Genomic DNA, 21,201 nt, shown 5'->3' with positions numbered 1-21,201 from the left:
AAATTGTAATGACCAATTTTTGTGAAGGGAAGATGGTGTTTTATGGTGGGATGAAGGGAGAAATCAAGCTTACAAGGAAGCTTTCATGGAGGTTGAAAGAGGTGAGGGAGAGGGCTGCCGAAATTTGGAGAAGAAGAGCAGAAAGTTTGTTAAATTTTTAACTCATTTCTTTCCTTTTTAATTGGTTTAAGAGTGCTTGTTAACATGTGATTGGTGGAGGCCTTTTTGATGACATCATTATGATGTCATAATTCAAGTTTTCATTCAATTTCTTTTCTTTTCTCTCCTACCCATTTTTAATTCAATTTTTAACAATATTTATTCAAATTTTAGATCATAATAATTATTTACTTAACTGGACAATTCGGCCAAAAATCATCTCTGAAGACGAAATGACCAAAATGCCCTCCGTTTGGCTTAACGGGTCAAAATTGTCTGTACCAATTGAAAAATTTTTCTAAATATTTTCTTGGCATTCTAATGCCATAGGAACCTCAATGACCCTTCTCTGGAGTCCCAATAATTATTTTATAATTTTTCTCCCGGGTCTAGGCCTCCTAGTTGCGAGAACCGCAACTTCTCACTAGGTTACCCATCGCTAGGGCACCAGCTCATTTAACTTGGTTGTATTTTATTTCTAAAATTTTTCCTAAATTTTTCTTATTAATATTTGAGTTAATTATGGTTCCTCACTTTAGTTTAAATATTTTTCCGAACGTTCTAGCTGTCCAGTCCGACACTGGTCACCGGAACAGTAGAATGTACGGAGTTGCTACAGGGAGGGTGTTATAGGAATTTTCCTGCCTAAGCCATTATGCAGTAAGTCTACTTTCTACTAGCAGGGAGAGATGCAAGAGATTTGAAACCGGCTTGAAACCCAGTATCAGATTACAAGTGGTCGGATTCAAACACACTAACTTCTCTGAACTTGTTTCTCAAGCCCTAGAGTTGGAAAGAATTGAATCTGAAGCAGCTCCTGAGAAAAAGAAATCAGAGAAGACAGAGAAAGAGGGAAAATCAAGAGAATGAGTTCCGGTGGTCCCTCTTGGAAAGAGGAAGAACCATGGGGGACACAGCAGAGGTGGCAAGAAGTCTGGTAGGGGAAGATATTCAAGACAGAAGCCTCTTCTATCTGGTCAGCAGAGTACCAGAGGTTCCTACCCTCCCCGCCAATGTGAAACTTGTGGAAGAAATCATGGTGGGATATGCTATAAGGCTATTGGAGCCTGTTATAACTGTGGAGGCACATGACACTTTGCCAAGGATCGCACGATGTCGCAGAGTTGGACCACCTCCTACTGCGCAGAAGTGTCGATTGAGCCCTGTCACCAGAAGTTCACAACCACCTAGCAGAGGTAGAGGCAGGGGTAGAGGTAGCCCAGCAGGTAGCCAAGGCACAGTGAAACATTCAGAGCAAGATAGTGCTCCAGTCAGAATCTATGCAATGAGACAGAGAGAAGAGGCCGAGACATCTGATGTTGTGGCTGGTACCTTCTCAACTTTTAATCAAGATGTGTTTGTGTTATTTGATCCGGGTTCTACCCATTCTTATGTCAGTGCTAGCATCATCGATTGCATTGCTGTTCCATGTACAAAAATGGACTTTAAGATGCTAGTAACAAGTCCGCTAGGACAGGAGGTCAGGGTTAATAGAATGTATAGGGATTGTCCTTTGGTGATCCAAGGACACACTTTCTATCTGATTTCATTGAAATGCCCTTCAGAGATTATGATATCATCTTGGGCATGGATTGGTTAGCCAGGCATCATGCCATGATTGACTGTAGGCTGAAGACAGTCACTTTTGGCCTCCCTCAGTACAGTGATGTGGTAATACATGGGGAGAGGCAGTTATTGCCATCAAACATCATTTCGACTGCACTAGCCAGAAAAATGATCAGAAAGGGGTGTGAAGCATACTTAGCACATGTGGTAGACACCCAAGTGGGGAGTCCAGCATTGAAGGACATCCCTACAATATATGACTTTCCAGATGTGTTTCCTGATGAATTGCTAGGATTACCTCCGAAAAGAGAAGTGCAGTTTGAAATTAATGTTATGCCTGATGTGGATCCAATCTCCATAACACCATATAGAATGGCACCAGCAGAGTTGAAGGAGTTGAAGATACAGTTGCAAGAATTACTTGAAAAGGGCTTCATCCGCCCTAGTGTGTCACCTTGGGAAGCACTAGTGTTGTTTGTTAAGAAGAAGGATAGTACTCTCCGCTTATGTATAGATTACCGGAAGTTGAATAAGGTGACAATAAAGAACAGATATCCATTGCCTCGCATTGATGATCTGTTTGATCAGTTGAAGGTGCAAGAGCAGAGTATTCCAAAAACTGCTTTCAGAACTCGGTATGGCCACTATGAGTTTCTAGTAATGCCATTCGGGTTAACAAATGCTCCAGCTTCTTTTATGGATCTGATGAACACTATCTTCAGACCATATCTCGACCAATTTGTGGTGGTGTTTATTGATGACATTTTGATATACTCGAGGAATGCAGAGGAGCATGATAGACATCTGCGGATTGTACTGCAGACTTTAAGGGAGAAACAGCTATACGCCAAATTGTCGAAGTGTGAATTTTGGCTGAAAGAAATCTCCTTTTTGGGACATGTTGTGTCAGCTGAAGGGATCAAGGTAGATTCTAAGAAGGTAGAAGCTATCCTTAATTGGAATCCGCCCAGGAACATCACAGAAATTCGCAGTTTTCTGGGTTTAGCTGGATATTATCGTCGGTTTGTGAAGGGGTTTTCTATGTTATCTTCTCCACTGACCAAACTGCTTCGGAAAGATGTAAAATTTCAGTGGACAGATAAATGCCAGCAAAGTTTTGATGAGTTGAAGAAGTGTTTGACTGAAGCTCCAGTCCTCACTTTACCTACTTCGGGCAAAGAATACACAGTTTATAGTGATGCTTCTCACAATGGGTTAGGCTGTGTACTGATGCAAGATCGAAATGTCATTGCTTATGCATCACGTCAACTAAAACCGCATGAGAGGAACTACCCAACACATGATCTGGAGCTAGCAGCTATTGTTTTTGTTCTGAAGATCTAGAGACACTATTTGTACGGGGAGAAATGCTACATTTACACAGATCACAAGAGCTTGAAGTATTTGGGCACCTAGAAGGAATTGAATTTGAGGCAGAGGAGATGGTTAGAACTCATTAAAGATTATGATTGCTTAATAGACTATCAGCCAGGGAAAGCAAATGTGGTGGCTGACGCCTTAAGTCGCAAGACTATGGCAAGTCTCAGAGTTTCTCCTTTGTCCATGGTATATGAATTAAAAGCACAAAGATGCCGGTTTAGAGATTGATGATGAGGGATGATGAGTTGCATGGCATGTACAGCCAGTGTTGATTGATCAGATCAGAATGGCTGCTCAGAGTGATGATAAATACCAGAAGCTATTGAAAGAAGTCCAGCAGGGCAAGAAACCTGAATTTTCTGTGAAAGATGATGGTTTATTGCTACATCAGGGCAGAATGTGCATTCCTAATGATGCTGAATTGAGACAGATCATTATGAAGGAAGCACATAAGTCTCCTTTTGCTATGCACCCTGGTGGAACTAAAATGTACGGAGGGCTAAAAGAGCATTACTGGTGGATGGGTATGAAGAGAGATATAGCTGAATTTGTTTCCAAATGCCTAACTTGCCAGCAAGTAAAGGTAGAACATCAAGTTCCAACTGGTTTGTTACATCCTTTGTCAGTACCAGAGTGGAAATGGGAACGAATAACTATGGATTTTGTTACAGGACTTCTAAGGACACAGAATAGTCATGATACAGTATGGGTTATAGTTGACAGACTGACCAAGTTTGCTCACTTTTTGCCAGTTCGGATGGACTATAGCCTGGAAAGATTGGCCAGATTGTACATATATGAGATTGTAAAACTGCATGGAGTGCCAGTATCAATTATGTCTGACAGAGATCCTAGGTTCACTTCTAGATTCTGGGGTAGTCTTCAGAGAGCCCTAGGAACTAGATTGAACTTTAGACAAAGATTCCACCCACGCATGGATGGCCAGTCTTAAAGGGTAATTCAGATATTGGAGGATATGCTACGGGCTTGTGTGATTGAATTTGAAGGTAGTTGGGATACACACTTGCCTTTGATTGAGTTTGCTTATAACAACAACTACCAATCAAGCATTGGGATGCCTCCATATGAAGCTTTGTATGGCAGAAAGTGCAGAACTCCCTTATGTTGGGATGAAGTAGGTGAAAGGAAGATGATTGGGCCAGAAATTGTTCAGCAGATAGAGGAAAAGATCATATTGATCAGAGCTAGACTCAAGGCTGCATTAGACCGTCAGAAGTCCTATGTTGATCTGAAGAGAAGAGATATTGAATATGCAGTGGGTGATAAGGTATTCCTCAAAGTTTCTCCTTGGAAGAGAATTGTGAGATTTGGCAGAAAGGGGAAACTGAGTCCTCGTTTCATCGGACCATATGAGGTTCTGGAAAGAGTGGGTCCTTTGGCATATCGGTTGGCATTACCTCCAGAGTTAGCAAGGATACACAATGTCTTCCATGTGTCCATGTTAAGGAGGTACAGATCTGGCCCATCTCATATACTATCAGTTGAAGAGATTGAGGTAAATCCAGACCTATCATATGAGGAAGAACCCATAGAAATTCTGGCTTATGATGTGAAGCAGCTGAGGAACAAACAGATACACCTGGTTAAAGTGCTGTGGAACCATCATTCAGGCTAGGAAGCTACTTGGGAACGTGAAGAGGATATGAGGAGACAACACCCATAGCTGTTCAGAGACTAATGCCAAGTAAAATTTTGAGACGAAATTTATTTTAAGGGGGGGAGAATTGTAACACTCTTATGTTCGGTAGTGCGTTCTACTGTTCCAATGACCAGTGTTGTCCGGACAGCTAGAATGCCTAGAACTACACTTCGATATGAGTGAGGAGACATAAAATAATGAAATACAAGAAAAGAAAATACAAGAAAAACAAAGGAAAAATAATAGCAAAGAAATGTAACCAAGTTAAACGAGCCGAGAACCCTAGCGATGGGTGACCGCACCGGGAAGTCACGACGTGGACCGTTGACTAGCCCTGGATTGTGGAGAACCCTGGAAAATATTTTTAGGACTTAAATAGACACCTATTGAAATACAAATACTATTAGAAATATTAAAGGAAAATTAAATGATTAGTACAAAGAAAAGTAAGAAATTGAAAAAGGGACAAAACCCAGTGTTACCGAAAAATCGGGAATGCAACCCGAACAAGGGCATTGTGGTCATTTGACATCCCGAGTTATCTTTTGACCTAAATGTCCATTGAAAATACATGATATTATATTTGGAAAATGTCATGAAAAATTTAATTAGGGGTACCTAATGTAAATAGCCAAAAGTGGAATATAATTTGAGTAATTAGCACTTAAACATATAATATAATTAAAAATGGGTGAGTGGAGCACTATGAGGATTAAATAAACACTAAGTGGGCAGGTTACTTCCACTCACACTTCATCTTCAACCTTTCAAAACCACCATTGCCGAAATGAAACCCATCCAAACCTCCGTAGCCGAAACTTGAGAGAGCTTCATAACCTCCTCCATTCCACCTCCAAACACCAAAGTCATTTCACTAATCTTGATCCCCACCTCATAAGGAAGAAGTAGATACTAAATTTAAGGGAGTTTGGGGAAGATTTAACAAGCCTCATCAATAGGTAAGTTTGTATTTTTGATTGTTTTTTTGTTAAAGTTTGTAAGGATGTTATGGGAGTTTGATTTATGGAAAAATTTTTGAGGTTTGATGTTTAAAGGGGGAAGTGTACTTTTGGCAGCCATGGAAACACCTTGAAGACAGTTTATTTTTTCTTGTAAATGGTGAATTAAAGGATTGATTAAATGTATATTGTGTAGGAAATTATTTGGGTGATGTATATTTAGTATATGTGAATGTGTATTGAAATTTGAATGCTTGGAAATTATGGGAATGTAATGCATGAAATGGCAGCCTGGTTTGGTGAACTATAAGGATGTTATTTCATGTTTGGATTATGGAATATTAATGTTGAATTGTGTTGGTTATTATAGCAGTTTGGGTATGTGTGTGATGGTGTGAGGTTGGACATGTAAAAGTGTTATGGTTAGGTGATTGAATTGTTCTAAATGAGTTTGACAAATTCTGCACTTTATGGTGTATGTTGAATGTGATTGTAAGCTGCCAAAATGACCAATAATGTGTTGTGAATTATGTTTAGGTCATGGTACAACCAGAATTGGCTTGAATGTTGAGTTTGGTAAGTGTTAAAAGTGATCATTGATGTGTATGAAAGAAATGCAATAAGGCAGTTTGTATTTTGGGCCTAGAACCTTAAGTGTGTGGCTCCAATTGGTATGAGACCAATTGGAGGTGAAACTAGACACAAAATGTGCCAACTTTCATGAAGGAAGCTTGCCAAAATTCTGCTTGCAAGGTAGCTTGAAAAATGACCAAATCCAAATTAAATGTAAATAAGGCCTGAAAATTGACCATTTAAGCAGCACTTAGTGTTTAGGCCATAACTCACTCAAAACAGGTCCAATTGACCTGAAATTTTGACCATGAATAGTTAAGACCCATATCTAGAAGTCTTATGAAGACACGAAAACCCAGAAATGACCATAAGCAAGTCAAACAGCTTGCACAAGTTCGGGTCCAAAAACTAGCCGAACCAAAATTGACCTAAAATGACCTAAAGTGACCAATTTTGATGCATTTTGACCAGCAATAGTAAAATGACCATAACTTGGTCTACATAACTCAAAATGACCTGAAATTTTGCTCCGCGTGCAATAAGACATAGATCTACAAGTTTGTAGTTTTGACCGAAACTCGAAAACCGAGGAAACTAGGTTGTTCGGCTATGTCAAACTAGTATCCTGGAATCCAGCAAATTGCAAGAAAATGCAATATACAAGGAAATGAAATTGGTAACATGTACCAACCCTAAAAGACTATTGAATGTGACAAATTAGTAACATTAAAACCTAATTTACCTAGAACGCATTTAGGGTCAACATATTAGGTTGACTAAGCAAATAATAGAATTCAGTGAATTAATTATCGAGCATTATCGTTAGAGACAGTTTAAATGAATACTGAAACACTTCAAATTGTGTTTCTCAGTGAGCAAAGACTCAGGGAAAGGGAAAAAAATACTGAGTCAAGGCTAGGAGACAGTTATCAGAGGTTTGTGCACAACAATTATTTCTTTTGAATTTTTCAATTGAAATGAATTATGACTATTTGTACATTATTGTTTTAAATTGTGGAAATGTGTTTGAATGGATACTTATTGCTTGAAAAACATTGTAAATGGTTTGAAACTATGAAAAAATTGTTTGAATGATATTGATGGATACTTATTGATTGAAAAGCATTAGAAATGGTTTGAAACCACAACTATCATGTATATTGATTGTATTCCTCACTAGCTTGTCTAGTGGGACGAATTGAATTCCCTCTCTGGCTGAAGTGTTGAGGTGTGTGCCTGTTGAGGACGAATCGAATGAGTACTCATATTTTTGCTAGCTAGCTATGTTATTCCTCATTAGTCATCGACTTTTGGGATGAATTGAATACCTTATTAGCCATCGGCTTTTGGGACGAATTGAACTTTGGAACATGATTAAGCTGTGTGTGATTTATTGATATGTATTATGAGATTGTGAAATGGAGTTAAATTCTTATTGACATTCACTGTCTTTTGAATTTAACTATGTTTTGATTATTGAGATTTATTATGATATTGCGAAATAGAGTTTAAATTCCTCGTGACATTTATTGTCTTGAATTTAACTATGGTTTTAAGTATCCACTATTTATATGATTTATGAATTGTGATTTAAAGTTGTATTTGGTAAATGTTGTGCACCACTGAGACATTGTCTCAGCGATAGCTTTTCATTGCTGTCGCAGGTAGACAGACGGACAGGGCAGCAGACTAGGCTGCTAGAGCATTCAGCGAGAGAGCATCGGGTATATTGAGTATACTCCATTTTGCATTTTGTATTGTAATGTATATTCACTGTATGTATATTTTATTTTTGGTTTTGAGCAGTTATAAATTAAAATTGTACATTGAAGTTGTAAAGTAAATTATGAGTTATTTTGGCTTTTAAAATTTGTACTGTATCTCTTTAATCTCAGTCTTTGAAAAATTATTGTGGAATTGAGTTGAGGAAAATGTTGTGTTGTTTAACTAATGGAGTTGGGATTGAAAAATATATTGAAGTGCTTTTTACAGGTTTTCTGAAGAACTGTTTTATCCAAAATACAGATGGCACTCTGCCAAAATTTTTACAGAAAGTCCAAATAATTCAAATGTGTTAGCTATTTCACTTCAGTTCAAAAAGATTTTTAACACTTGTAAATGGTACTCACCACTGTAAAAAAAAAAGTAAGAAAAGTTTTAAAATCCCTTGTAGTGTATTTAATGGGTTATCAGTAAACGAAGTTGGTAATTCATTAGGTATACTGCGGGATCATGTTATGCCTTACAAAGGGGTAGGGTGTGACATAACATCAATTTCAAATTGCACCTCTTTTTCTCGAGGTAATCCTGACAATTCTTCAGGAAACACATCCTGAAAATCACATACAGTAGGGATGTCCCTCAGTGCTGGACTCCCCACTTGGGTGTCTATCACATGTGCTAAGTATGCTTCACACCCCTTTCTAATCATCCTTCTGGCTAGTGCAGCCGAAATGATGTTTGATGGTACTAACTGGCTCTCCCCACGTATTACCACATCACCATACAGAGAGAGACCAAAAGTGACTGTCTTTAATCTACAGTCAATCATGGCGTGATGCCTGGCTAACCAATCTATGCCCAAGATGATATCATACTCTCTAAAGGGCATTTCAATAAAATCTAACAGAAAAGTGTGTCCTTGGATCACCAAAGGACAATCTCTATATATTCGGTTGACCCGAACCTCTTGTCCTAACGAACTAGTTACTAGCACTTCAAAATCCATTTTAGCACACAGAACAGCAAGAAAACTCACTATGCTAGCACTAACATACGAGTGGGTTGAACCCGGATCAAATAGTACAAATACATCTTGATCAGAGATAGAGAATGTACCGGCTACAACATCGGAAGTCTCAACCTCTTCCCATTGTCTCATCATGTAAACCCTGACTGGAGCACTCCCTTATGCTGCTGGCTAACAGTACCTTGACTGTCCGAAACATTGCCTCTACCTCTGCCTCTTCCTCTGCTAACCGATTATGAACCTCTGGTAGCAGGACTCTGAATGGATCCTTCTACAGTAGTAGGAGCTAAACCAAATCTAGGGGCACTGGTGCAGTCCTTAGCAAGATGGTCCTTGCCTCCACAGTTAAAGCAAGCTCCTGTTGCCCAATAGCATTCTCCCCCATGAATCTTGCCACAAGTCTCACAGGGGCGGGGAGGATATGAACCCCTGGTCGATTGTGACAAGACCTAGGGGGTCTCTGTCTAGAGAATCTACCCCTTCCAAATCTTCCTCCTCTACCTCTGCTTAGGCCCCCAAATTTCTTCTTCTTTCCAGATGTACCACTGGGACTTTGTTCAACTAATTTTTCACCTTTTTCTTTCTCTGATTTTTCATTCTTCTCAGCTTTCTCTTTCACTGGTGTTGCTTCTAATTCAATCTTTTCTAGCTCAAGTGCTTGAGAGATGAGCTCTGAGAAGTTATTGTGTCTGAATCCCACAACTAGCATCCGTAGGCTGGGCTTCAAACCGGTCTCAAATCTCTTACACCTTTCTTTGCTGGTGGATAGGAGACTCCCAGCAGTGGCTTAAGCGGGAGAACTTTCTCTCATACTCTGCCACTGATTTATTGCCTTGCTTCAGACTCATAAATTCTTATAGTTTCTGATCCACATATGCATCTGGGACATATTTCTGTCTGAACTCTCTGATGAAGTTGTCCCAGGTCAATACTGGTGGTTCTGCTAAGCTATGGGGGGATGGTCTTCCACCAGTCATATGCATCCCCTTGCAACAAAGATACTGAATAATCAAACTTTAGTTCATCCAGGCAGTGCAGTTTCTTGAACACTCGGTCCATCCTCTCTAACCACAGCTCTGCCTCTAAAGGGTCCATTATACCCTTAAATTCTATCGCCCCATACTTCAACAGCTTGTCATACTGCCTGGCTGGAGGCTGTGGTTGCACCACAGATGTCTAAAGTGGAGCTTGAGTAGGCATGCTTCTAGCCATTTATTGAAACATTGTCGCCATCTGCTGTGCAAATTGTGCAGGAAACTGCGATATTTGTGGGGTTGGTGCCACCGACCCACTAATATTTTGGAGAGCTGGGGCTTCCCCTTGGGCCTCAGCCTCTACAGACTGCTCAACAGAGCGATCCCCTTCTTCCATTTAAGTTTGGAGTTAGGATATCTCCTGAACAAATAACACAAAGAGATTTCCCTCCGTTAGTTCATATTTATGATGTAATGCACTGTATGTAATAAATAAGGACATTGAGCAGTTGTACTTATCAAAGAAAAGACACAAATTTACAAATTAAAATATACTTCAAAATACTCGCTCTGATACCACTAAAACATGTCACACCTTACCCCTCTCTAAGGCATCACATGATTCCGTAGAATACCTAATGAACTACCGAACTTCACCTATCGATAATTTATTAAGTACCCTACAAGGGATTTTAAAACCATTTTCTTACTTTTTGGAAGTGGTGAGCATTTTCTTACATTTAATAGAAGTTTAAAAACTAGTTTAAATTTTTGTCCATTTTATTTTTACGTAAATTTTAAAAAAATTTCGGCAGAGTGCCGTCTGTATTTTAAGAAAACAGTTCTTTAAAAACCTGTAAAAACACTTCCAATAATTTCTTTCATCAACTCAACAACTACCACAATAAACTTCAACATCATTTCTCAAACTCCAAAATTCAAATTAATAATTCACAACTCAATATTTCCATTCATTTTTCATTAAAGTAAAAATAAATTACATTTATCAACCACTTTACATTAGCAAATCCAAAATGATATTATTACAACTTTATACAATTGCTCATGACCAGTTTTTTTTTTTTACATATACATATAGTTACATACACAAATATAAACATTACATTCAGGGTATAAATTTATACCTGACAAAACTTCAGGAAAGGTAGCTTTACGATCCTCAGCAGCTCACTCTACTGCTCCTCTAGTTTCTATATCTGCGACAGTAATAACAGCCATCGCTGAGTACTATGACTTAGTGGTGCACGACATACTAAAAATAATAGTTTATGCATAATTCAAATCACATTTATTCAAATATTGAACTGAACATGAAAAACAGATATAAAACATAATTTATAAATTTTTAGTCCAAATAATCTCATTTAGGAAATCTCAAAACGAATTTCATAGGCACAAATTTCAAGTCTCTTAGGCACAAATTTCAAATTTTCAGTTTTGGTGTTCAGTATTACACTGTTCCATTGGTCATGTTGCTGTGATAATTTGACTAAGTTTTCTTCATAGAAGTTGTTCCTTATTGTCTTAACTTTATTTCCCTTTTTGAATCACTCCATTTGGAGTTTTTTAGCCTAAGTTATAGCCATTTGAACATGGTTGGCCGGATTTGGGATTACCCAGAATTCTAGGCAAATTCTGGATTTTGGCAATTTTTGTGGTTGACTGCAGGTGGATTTTCAAACAGGTTATGATCAAAATTTGGGTTTGTTTCTTCATGAAAGTTGTAGGGCTATGTCTCAGATTTCTACTGGTAAAAATTCAGGTCATTTGGACCTTCCTAGATCAAGTTATGGTCATTTACGTAACTACTATTCATTTGATCATTTTTGTACAGGTCAGTGTGCTTAATCCGGATTTAACCTAATTGTTCACTAAGTTATGATTATTTTTTGAGCATGATTCATAAATGAAAAATGTGCCATTTTGTATCTAGTTTCATTCCCAATTAGCCTCACACCAATTGGGTTGGTAAATTTTCATTTTTGGTCCCTGAAAGGGACCTTGGTCAAACTGCCTGCAGATTGACTCTCACCAATCCGAATTTAAACTTGTTTCCAACAATTCATACACACCACAAATGGTCACAATTGACCATTTCTCAACTCAAATAAGGTTAATAACATCATTTGGCTAATTCTCAAATTTTTCTTCAATTTTTCAAATGCTCAAAACCCTAGCTTCACACAAAGCTCAATCTAATGCAATTTAAAGTGTGTATTCACGTTCTACACACCTAATTCACCTCAAATAGCCATTCAAAACCATCAAACTCATTCATAATAAACCCTAACCCTAGCTTGATGAATTTCATATTTGGTCCCTCAACAATTATTTTTGTTTGATTTTAAGTTAATTTCTAAGTTACTTACACCAAGAACACAAGTAATAAACTAGAATTTTCAATTAACTCACTAACCTTGAACTTTGAAGTTCAATCTTCAATTCTTCTCCCCTTTTCTCCTTTCTTTCTTGCTAAATCACTTCCTCAAGGGAAGAAAACAAGGTTTTATGAGTTAATTTTGGGGAAATTAGGGTTTAGTTGGATGATTTGGAAGCTTAGTGCAATCTTTAATGGTGAAGCACAAATGGAGGAGGGAGAGGATTGTGGCTGCCAAATGGGTTAGGGAAGAAGGAATGAAGATTTGTTTTTAATTTTTATATATTTTTATCTTTTATTAAGTCAATTTAACTTAGTCAATTAAAGTGGGTAAATTAAATTTAATTTATGACATCATAATTGTGAGCTAAGGTGATGTAAATAAAGTTTTTCCTTTTTTTTTTATTTTTCCTTGTTTCTTTAATTTAATTCTTGAACCCAAAATTTTCTTTTCTCCAATTTTATTGGACAGTTAGGTCAAGAGTCAGCTCTAGGGGTGAATTAACCAAATTGCCCCTCACCGGTTCAATCCGGTTTGCAAGTAATTTAATATTTCTTCCAGATCCCTGACCTAATTATTTGCCCTGCTTTACAACTCTTTTTCATGATTTTCTCTTTTTCACTGTGTTCGCAATGGTCCTAAGGACCGCAGCGTCACATTTTACGATTCGAAATTTGAGTTTAGACTAACCTCGTAGTCATTCCCAAGAAGGTCATCCATCGCTGTGAATCCCGGCTCATTTAACTTTTTATGTTCTGTTTTTCTTATTTATACTTAACTATTTGGCAATTACTAATTATTTGCGTTCAGGGCTTAACTAGGTGTCTTAGACGTGGTTCTAATTCTCTTAATTGTCCGGACCGATACCGGTCACCAGAACAGTGAAATATACCAGGCTATGCAAATAAGGGTGTTACACATAAGATGCCAAATGACACCATGGGATGGTGAAAACTCATCAATTAGATTTGATGAGATGAAGAAACATGTAAAGGTCTTTTTATTAATGGAAGACAACTAATCTCCACTAATCACCTTTAGGGATTAGAAATCTCTAAATCTTTGATAAAGTCCCACTTTAGGGATATGGGAATCCCTAAAGTCCCACTGTAGGGATATAAGAATTCCTAAAGTATAAAAGCCAAACCACTTGATAGAAGGAAAGAGAGAATTCATTTCTTCTTCTTTTTCTTCTTCTTCCTTTTTTTCTCAAGATAAGCCAAGTTCATTCTTCTTCCTTCCTTTGTTCCATTTGATTTAAGAGACACTAGAAGTGTTTACTCTTGAATCAAAATTAGAGAAATTGTTTCTCTAATTACCCAAAAGGAAAGACCTAAGAAAACCCATACCCTTCTTTCATGCTTGGTTGATCGAATGAAAAAGAGTGCATCTAGGGAGGAATCAGTTCAAGGGTTGAGTCAAGATCACAAGGTTCATATGGATGGACTAGAAGGCCAACATTTAGCAGTCTAGCTTTCCAGAGGGTGGAGTTTGATTCTGCGCCCCCTTTGGGTAAGAAATCCCTAACCTATATTTAGGTATTTAGGATTATTTTTAGTCTTAAGTTTTCTAATGGCAAAATAGGCCAAAAGACCAACTGGGGTTACAAAGGTTGTAACCATATGTTGGGTATGTTAATTGTTAACATAGAAATGTAAATTGGCTGCATGTGATGCATGACACTTTGGTTATTTAATTTTAAAAAGTTGCCTAATTGCCCAACCCTACCATTTCCAATCCTTTGTAATTATTATATATAACTTTTTCATGTTTTATGAAATTATCAAAAATATAATATTTGCATTTTAATGTGTTTGTTTGCAGGGATTAATTGAAGCTGTGGTAAATTATTATCCAACTGCATATCATAGATTTGTTGCGAGCATCTCTACACAAATTTCAATAAGAAGTTCCCTGGGATTACATTGAAAGAGGATTTCTAAAATGCTGCAAAGTCAACACATTCATATGAATTTAAACTTCATATGAATGTACTAAAGCTTAAAAGGAGCAAAAACCGTATGACTAGGTAATGAAGATACCCCTATCACAATGGAGCAGGCATGCATTTTGGCCTGAAGCAAAGATAGATCACTACACCAATAACATGGCTGAGTCATTTAATAATTGGATTAGGAATTTGAGACATGAGCCTTTAATCAACTTCATTGAGAGTATTAGACATAAATTCATGGCCAAGTTTCATAAGAGGTTCACAAAGCTGGGAGGGGATAGTCACCCTAAGGATAAAGAAGCAATTGAACAAAATTATCATACAAAATATGTGTGTAAGATTGATGCTTGGAAGGAGTGTTGAATTTGAAACCCATGTAAGCCCATGCAAGTTTTTTGTGTCATTAGTAAACAAGACATGTTCATGTGGTTGGTGGGAAATCTCTAGACTACATGCAAACATGCAGCAATCGCAATTGGATACAAGAGAATAAATATGGAGGAATACTGCCATAAGTATTACCACATTGTCATTTAACATAGGGTTTATGAAGGAGCAATTCACCCCATACCATAGAGGGACTTAGAACCAAATAATGAATTTCCCCCTTTAGTTTCTCCAAAACTGATAAGGCAACTTGGTAGACTTAGAAAAGCTAGAAGAAGGGAAGAGGGTGAACCTAGTCCAGCCTTTAAGAGAAAGAGGAATGCAACTGTGGTATGTGGAAAATGCGGCCAATTAGGACAAAACAAAAGGAGTTGCCAATATGCATAAGTATCAGTAAGTTATTATTATATTTATATTTAACACATAAAAATTATATTCTTAAAAAACTAATTGTATTTGCGATATTATAGGCTACAAGGAGAAGAAGCACTAGAAGGCAAAGGGGAGGCCACTCTATCCGATCACAATAGTCATCAAGGGTAAGAACTAGTGCAGAGCATGCAAATTTATAGTCATTACCATAGTTGTATATGTGTTTTGGGTATTTTTTTGGTGAATTTATATGCAGCTAATTATAAATGATGATAGTGTGTTTTGTATAGCCAAGTTAAATACATGATATTGGTTCTAAATGGTTCTTTATTGGTTTGATAGGTATTAATATCGACATAAATGCTACTCTTTTTGAAACAGATAGGTTAACTATTGCATAGTATCTCAAATGCATATTATATGTCTTCACGGGCTATAGGGGAACTTGATCATTATAATGATTGTCATGTCTAGATAATCATTTACATGATCAAGCATTTTATGTAATTATTTTGCTAAATATCAATGAAAACAATTTAATTATATTTTAGTTAATGTCTTTATAATTCCTTTTTTTTTTTCAATGTTGTTCTGTGTTTTCATAATTCTGATAGTTATTGAATAAAATGAATATATAAGAATACACATTATACAAGAATATTTGATTTGATTAGCCATAACATCTGTGAATTTGCCAACTTTTTTTAAACGTTATAGTCCATGTAATTTAACAATTGTAAACCATATAGTCCCCAACATTTAACTTCACATAACAATTAAGTCCTCTACATTTAACTACATAGAACAACTTTGTCCTTAAGTTTAACTGTATCAGTACAAATCCATCCCTACCATTTTCTAGTAAAGGCAACTAAACTTTCATACACAAAATAAAATTCATTGCAATAACAAATACCATTTGTTATCCAACATTCTTCCATAAGAACAACACCATCAGTACAACATAAACCAAAAACTTCACTATAAATCTTAAACCTTTTCCCTAACTTGAATTCAATTCAACTATGACAATAACAATGATTGTCACACCCTACCCCTTTGTAAGGCATAACATGATCCCGTAGTATACCTAATGAATTACTAACTTTGTCTACTGATAACCCATTAAATACACTACAAGGGATTTTAAAACTTTTCTTACTTCTATTTATAGTGGTGAGCACTATTTACAGGTGTTAAAAATTTTTTTGAACTTAAATGAAAGAGAAAACACATTTGAATTATTAGGAATTTCTGTAAAAATTTTGGCGGAGTGCCTTCTGTATTTTGAATAAAACAGTTCTTCAGAAAAACCTGTAAAAGCACTTCAATATAATTCTCAATCTCCACTTCAACAGTTAAACAACACTATCTTTTTCAACTCAAATCCACAATAATTTTTCAAAGACTGAGATAAAAGAAATATAATACAATTTTTACAAGTCAAAATACTCATAATTTACTTTACAACTTCAATGTACAATTTTATTTTACAACTGCTCAAAATCAAGAACAATATATACATACAGTGAACATACATTACAGTACAAAATGCAAAATGTGGTATACTCAATATACCTGATGATTTCTCACTGAATATACTAGCAGCCTAGTCTGCTGCTCTGTCAATCTGTCTACCTGCGGCAAAGAATGAAAGCTATCATTTGAGACAATGTCTCAGTGGTGCACAATATTAACCAAATATAACTTTAAATCACAATTCATAAATCATATAAATGATGGATATGTAAAACCATAGTTAAATTCAAGACAATGAATGTCATAAGGAATTTAACACAATATCACAATAAATCTCAGAAATCAAAACATAGTTAAATTCAAAAGACAGTGAATGTCAATAAGAATTTAAACTCCATTTCACAAATTATCAAAGCTCATAACAACACAATTTAGTCGAATAATTTAAGAACACAGTGTTGCCAATTCATTCACAACTTAAGCCATGACACAAATTTCCGATCAATGCCACGTTGTACACCACGACAAAGCAATCACGACCCCACTAATCGAAATCAATGAGGAAGGGAGCTAGCTATATAATGAGTACTCATCCGATCACCTCAACTGGTAAACCAGAGAGGGAGAAAAATAAACGATCACGACTCCATAAATGGAGAAGGAACATAAACGATCACAACCCCATAAATGGAGAAGGAATGATATGATATTGTCATGCTAAGTGTGAACACAAAATCAATTCCAAACATTTTATTCAAATGATTCGTGAGAATCCAATAAATTTCTAAAGTCATAAATTCATTCACAAAATGGCAACACAATTCATAATTAACTTCAAATTTTCACAAATCACACTAAATCAATTTTTTCCACAATTTCAAACTATTTACAATGCTTTTCAAGCAATAAGTATCCATTCAAGCAATAAGTATCCATTCAAACACATTTCCATAATTGAAAACAATAATATACAAATAGTCATAATTTATTTCAATTGAAAAATTCAAAAGAAATAACTGTTGTGCACAAACCTCTGATAATTGTCTCCTGACCTTGACTCAGTGTTTCCTTCCCTTTCCCTGAGTCTTTGCTAACTGAGAAACACAATTTGAAGTGTTTCAGTACTCATTTAAACTGTCTCTAACGATAATGCTTGATAATTAATTCACTGAATTCTAATATTTGCTTAGTCAACCTAATATGTCGACCCTCGATGCATTCTAGGTAAATTAGGTGTTAATATTATTAATATGTCACATTCGACAATATTTTAGAGTTGGTACATGTTACCAAGTTCATTTTCCGTGTATACTGCATTTTCTTGCAATTTGCTGGATTCCGGGATACTAGTTTGACCTAGCCGGACGACCTAGTTCTCTCGGTTTTCGATCAAAACTACAAACTTGTAGATCTATGTCTTATGGAACGCGGGGCAAAATTTCAGGTCATTCTGAGTTATGTAGACCAAGTTATGGTCATTTTACTATTGCTGGTCAAATTGCACTAAAATTGGTCATTTTAGGTCATTTTAGGTCAATTTTGATTCGGCCAGTTTTTGGACCCGAACTTGTGCAAGCTGTTTGACTTGCTTATGGTCATTTTTGGGTTTTGGTGTCTTCATAAGACTTGTAGATATGGGTCTTAACTATTCATGGTCAAAATTTCAGGTCAATTGGACCTGTTTTGAGTGAGTTATGGCCTAAACACTAACTGCTGCCCAAATGGTCAATTTTCAGGCCTCAATTGCACTTAATCCGAATTTGGTCATTTTTCAAGCTACCTTGCAAGCAGAATTTTGGCAAGCTTCCTTCATGAAAGTTGGCACATTTTGTGCCAGTTTCACCTCCAATTGGTCTCATACCAATTGGAGCCACACACTTAAAGTTATAGGCCTAAAACTCAAACTGCCTTATTGCATTTCTTTCATACACATCAAGGATCACTCCTAACACTTACCAAACTCAATATTCAAGTCAATTCTGGTTGTATCATGACCTAAACATAATTCACAACACATCATAGGTCATTTTGGCAGCTTACAATTACATTCAACATACACCATAAAGTGCAGAATTTATTAACTCATTTACAACAATTTAAGCATCTAACCATAACACTTTTACATGTTCAACTTCACACCATCATACATACACTCAAACTGCCATAACCACTATTACAATTCCACATTATTATTCCATAAACCAAGCATGAATTCCAACATTCTTCAAGAATTAACAAACTGCCGCAATGGTACCTTTACATTCCATTAATTTCCAAGCTTCAAATTTCAATTTACATTTACATATACTAAGTATACATCACCCAAACAATTTCCTACCAAAAATAAACTGCCTTCAAAGTGTTTCCATGGCTGCAAAAAGTACACATCCCCCTTTAAACATCAAACCTCAAAAATCTCTCCATAATTCAAGTACCCATAACATTCTTACTAACTTTAATGAAGCACTTACTAAAAACACAAACTTACCACTTTGGAAACTCTTCAAAATCTCTCCAAAACTTGGTCTTCTTGCTGCCTATCTACTGCCCAAGTGGTGTAGAACAGTTTTTGTGAAGGAAGCTAGTGAAAAATGTGGCTAAATCATGGTTGTATGGCTTGGTTAAGCTTTGGCCATGGAGTATCTTCAATAGAGGTTCACGGCTGAAATTTTGAGAAGTGAGGAAGATGACAATCTGCTGGTCCAAATTGATGAATAAGTGGTCCACTTTGGTGGGTGAGTGGAGCACTAAGGGCCTTTAATATTAGTTTATTCATAAATTTCATTTTCCCATATTTAACTCCCCATTTTTGCTATTTATATTAGGTACCACTAATTTAATTTTTCATTATATTTTCCAAGTGTAATATTATTTATTTTTAATGGACATTTAGGTCAAAAGACAACTCGGGGTGTCAAATGACTACAGTGCCCCTGTTCGGGTTGCATTCCCGATTTTTTAGTAACACCGGGTTTTGTCCGTTTTTCGATTTCTCACTTTTCTTTGTACTAATTAATTAATTTTTCTTTGATATTTCTAATGATATTTATACTTCAATTGATGTCTCTTTAAGTCCTAAAAATATTTTTCAGGGTTCCCCGCGGTCCAGAGCTAGTCAACGGTCTACGCTGTGACTTCCCGGTGCGGTCACCCATCGCTAGGGTTCTCGGCTCGCTTAACTTGGTTATATTTCTTTGCTATTATTTTTCCTTTGTTTTTTTTGTATTTTCTTTTCTTGTATTTCATTATTTTATGTCTCCTCAATCATAACGAAGTGTAGTTCTAGGCATCCTAGCTGTTCGGACAACACTGGTCACCGGAACAGTAGAACGCACTACCAAACTTAGGGGTGTTACAGTGATCAATAGAACCATAACTAGCTTCAGATGCCCCAAAATTAATTCAATCCTATACATCTTGCTCTGCACCAATTTGTTATCTTCTCTCTGCTTCAATAGCTCCTCCTTTAATTTCTCAATCAACTTTCATTACTATCATAAACCACTATCGTGTTTTGGCTCTCTGTTGTGGAAGTGGCAGTAGGAGATGTCAATCTCATATCTGGCTCATACTAACCACGAAGAATGCTGCACCTGTTATACAAACACTAATAATCGGCTTTGTTTGGGTTTTGCTTTGACTCTGAAATTCTAATCCTAACCCTTACACCACATCTACAATTTACATTCCTCAACTTGCCATCCCAAACACCCACTGACCTAGACAACGCAATAATTTATACCCTTCAAATACCATAACCCACTTATTTTATGCCATATGCAAACACCTTAAATAAGAGAGTATTAACAAAAATGAGAGTTGGTTTGGAAGAAAACATAAAGCTTTTGAGAACCTGGAATTCTGCTTTGTCATGGGTTTTAAAGAAAAAAATGGTGGCTATGAGTGATGAGAGATGAAAATATGTAAAGGTACATTTTGGTGATAAAAATTATCTCTTTCTTTAGACCACATCCAAAACGCTTGACTAACAGAATTTTTTCAATTTGACTCCCTAATTTAATGGTGCCAAAACTCAAGAATTATTTTATTCAATTTTCAAAATATAGGGATTAAATTATAATATTCATCAAATTAAAGGACTAAATTATTAATTTCCCTAAAAATGATATCATTTTATAATAAAAAATAAAATTTAATTTAAAGTTAAATTTGATATATCTTAATTATAATAACTCCAAAATAATATAATAATTTTTCAAAATTTTTTAAAACATAAAAATAATATTTTTGGAAATAATATTTTTTAACTCTAAATCTCAATATCAAGTAACATTTCTTTTTATTTAAGAATAATCGTTTCATCTTTAAATTATCAACCTAATAGCTTAGGTAGTGTTTAGTATAAATAAATTTCATAAAATTTTATAGAATTTATTTGTAAATATTAAATCTTAATGTTTGGTTTAAATGAAAACTTATTTAGAATTCTTAATAATTAATTCTATAAAATTTATTATAATTGAATTAAATTTCATCAAAATTAAATAGAATTTGTAAATAATTATAAACTTAAAATCATATATATTTCGATTGATAAAATTATCTTTTTATTATATATTATTTTATTTT

The sequence above is a fragment of the Hevea brasiliensis genome, chromosome 3 (assembly GCF_030052815.1).
Source record: "Hevea brasiliensis isolate MT/VB/25A 57/8 chromosome 3, ASM3005281v1, whole genome shotgun sequence".
In the NCBI taxonomy this organism is placed as follows: Eukaryota; Viridiplantae; Streptophyta; class Magnoliopsida; order Malpighiales; family Euphorbiaceae; genus Hevea; species Hevea brasiliensis.
The sequence above is the reverse complement of the archived record's forward strand: the minus strand, read 5'-3'. Positions refer to the sequence as shown.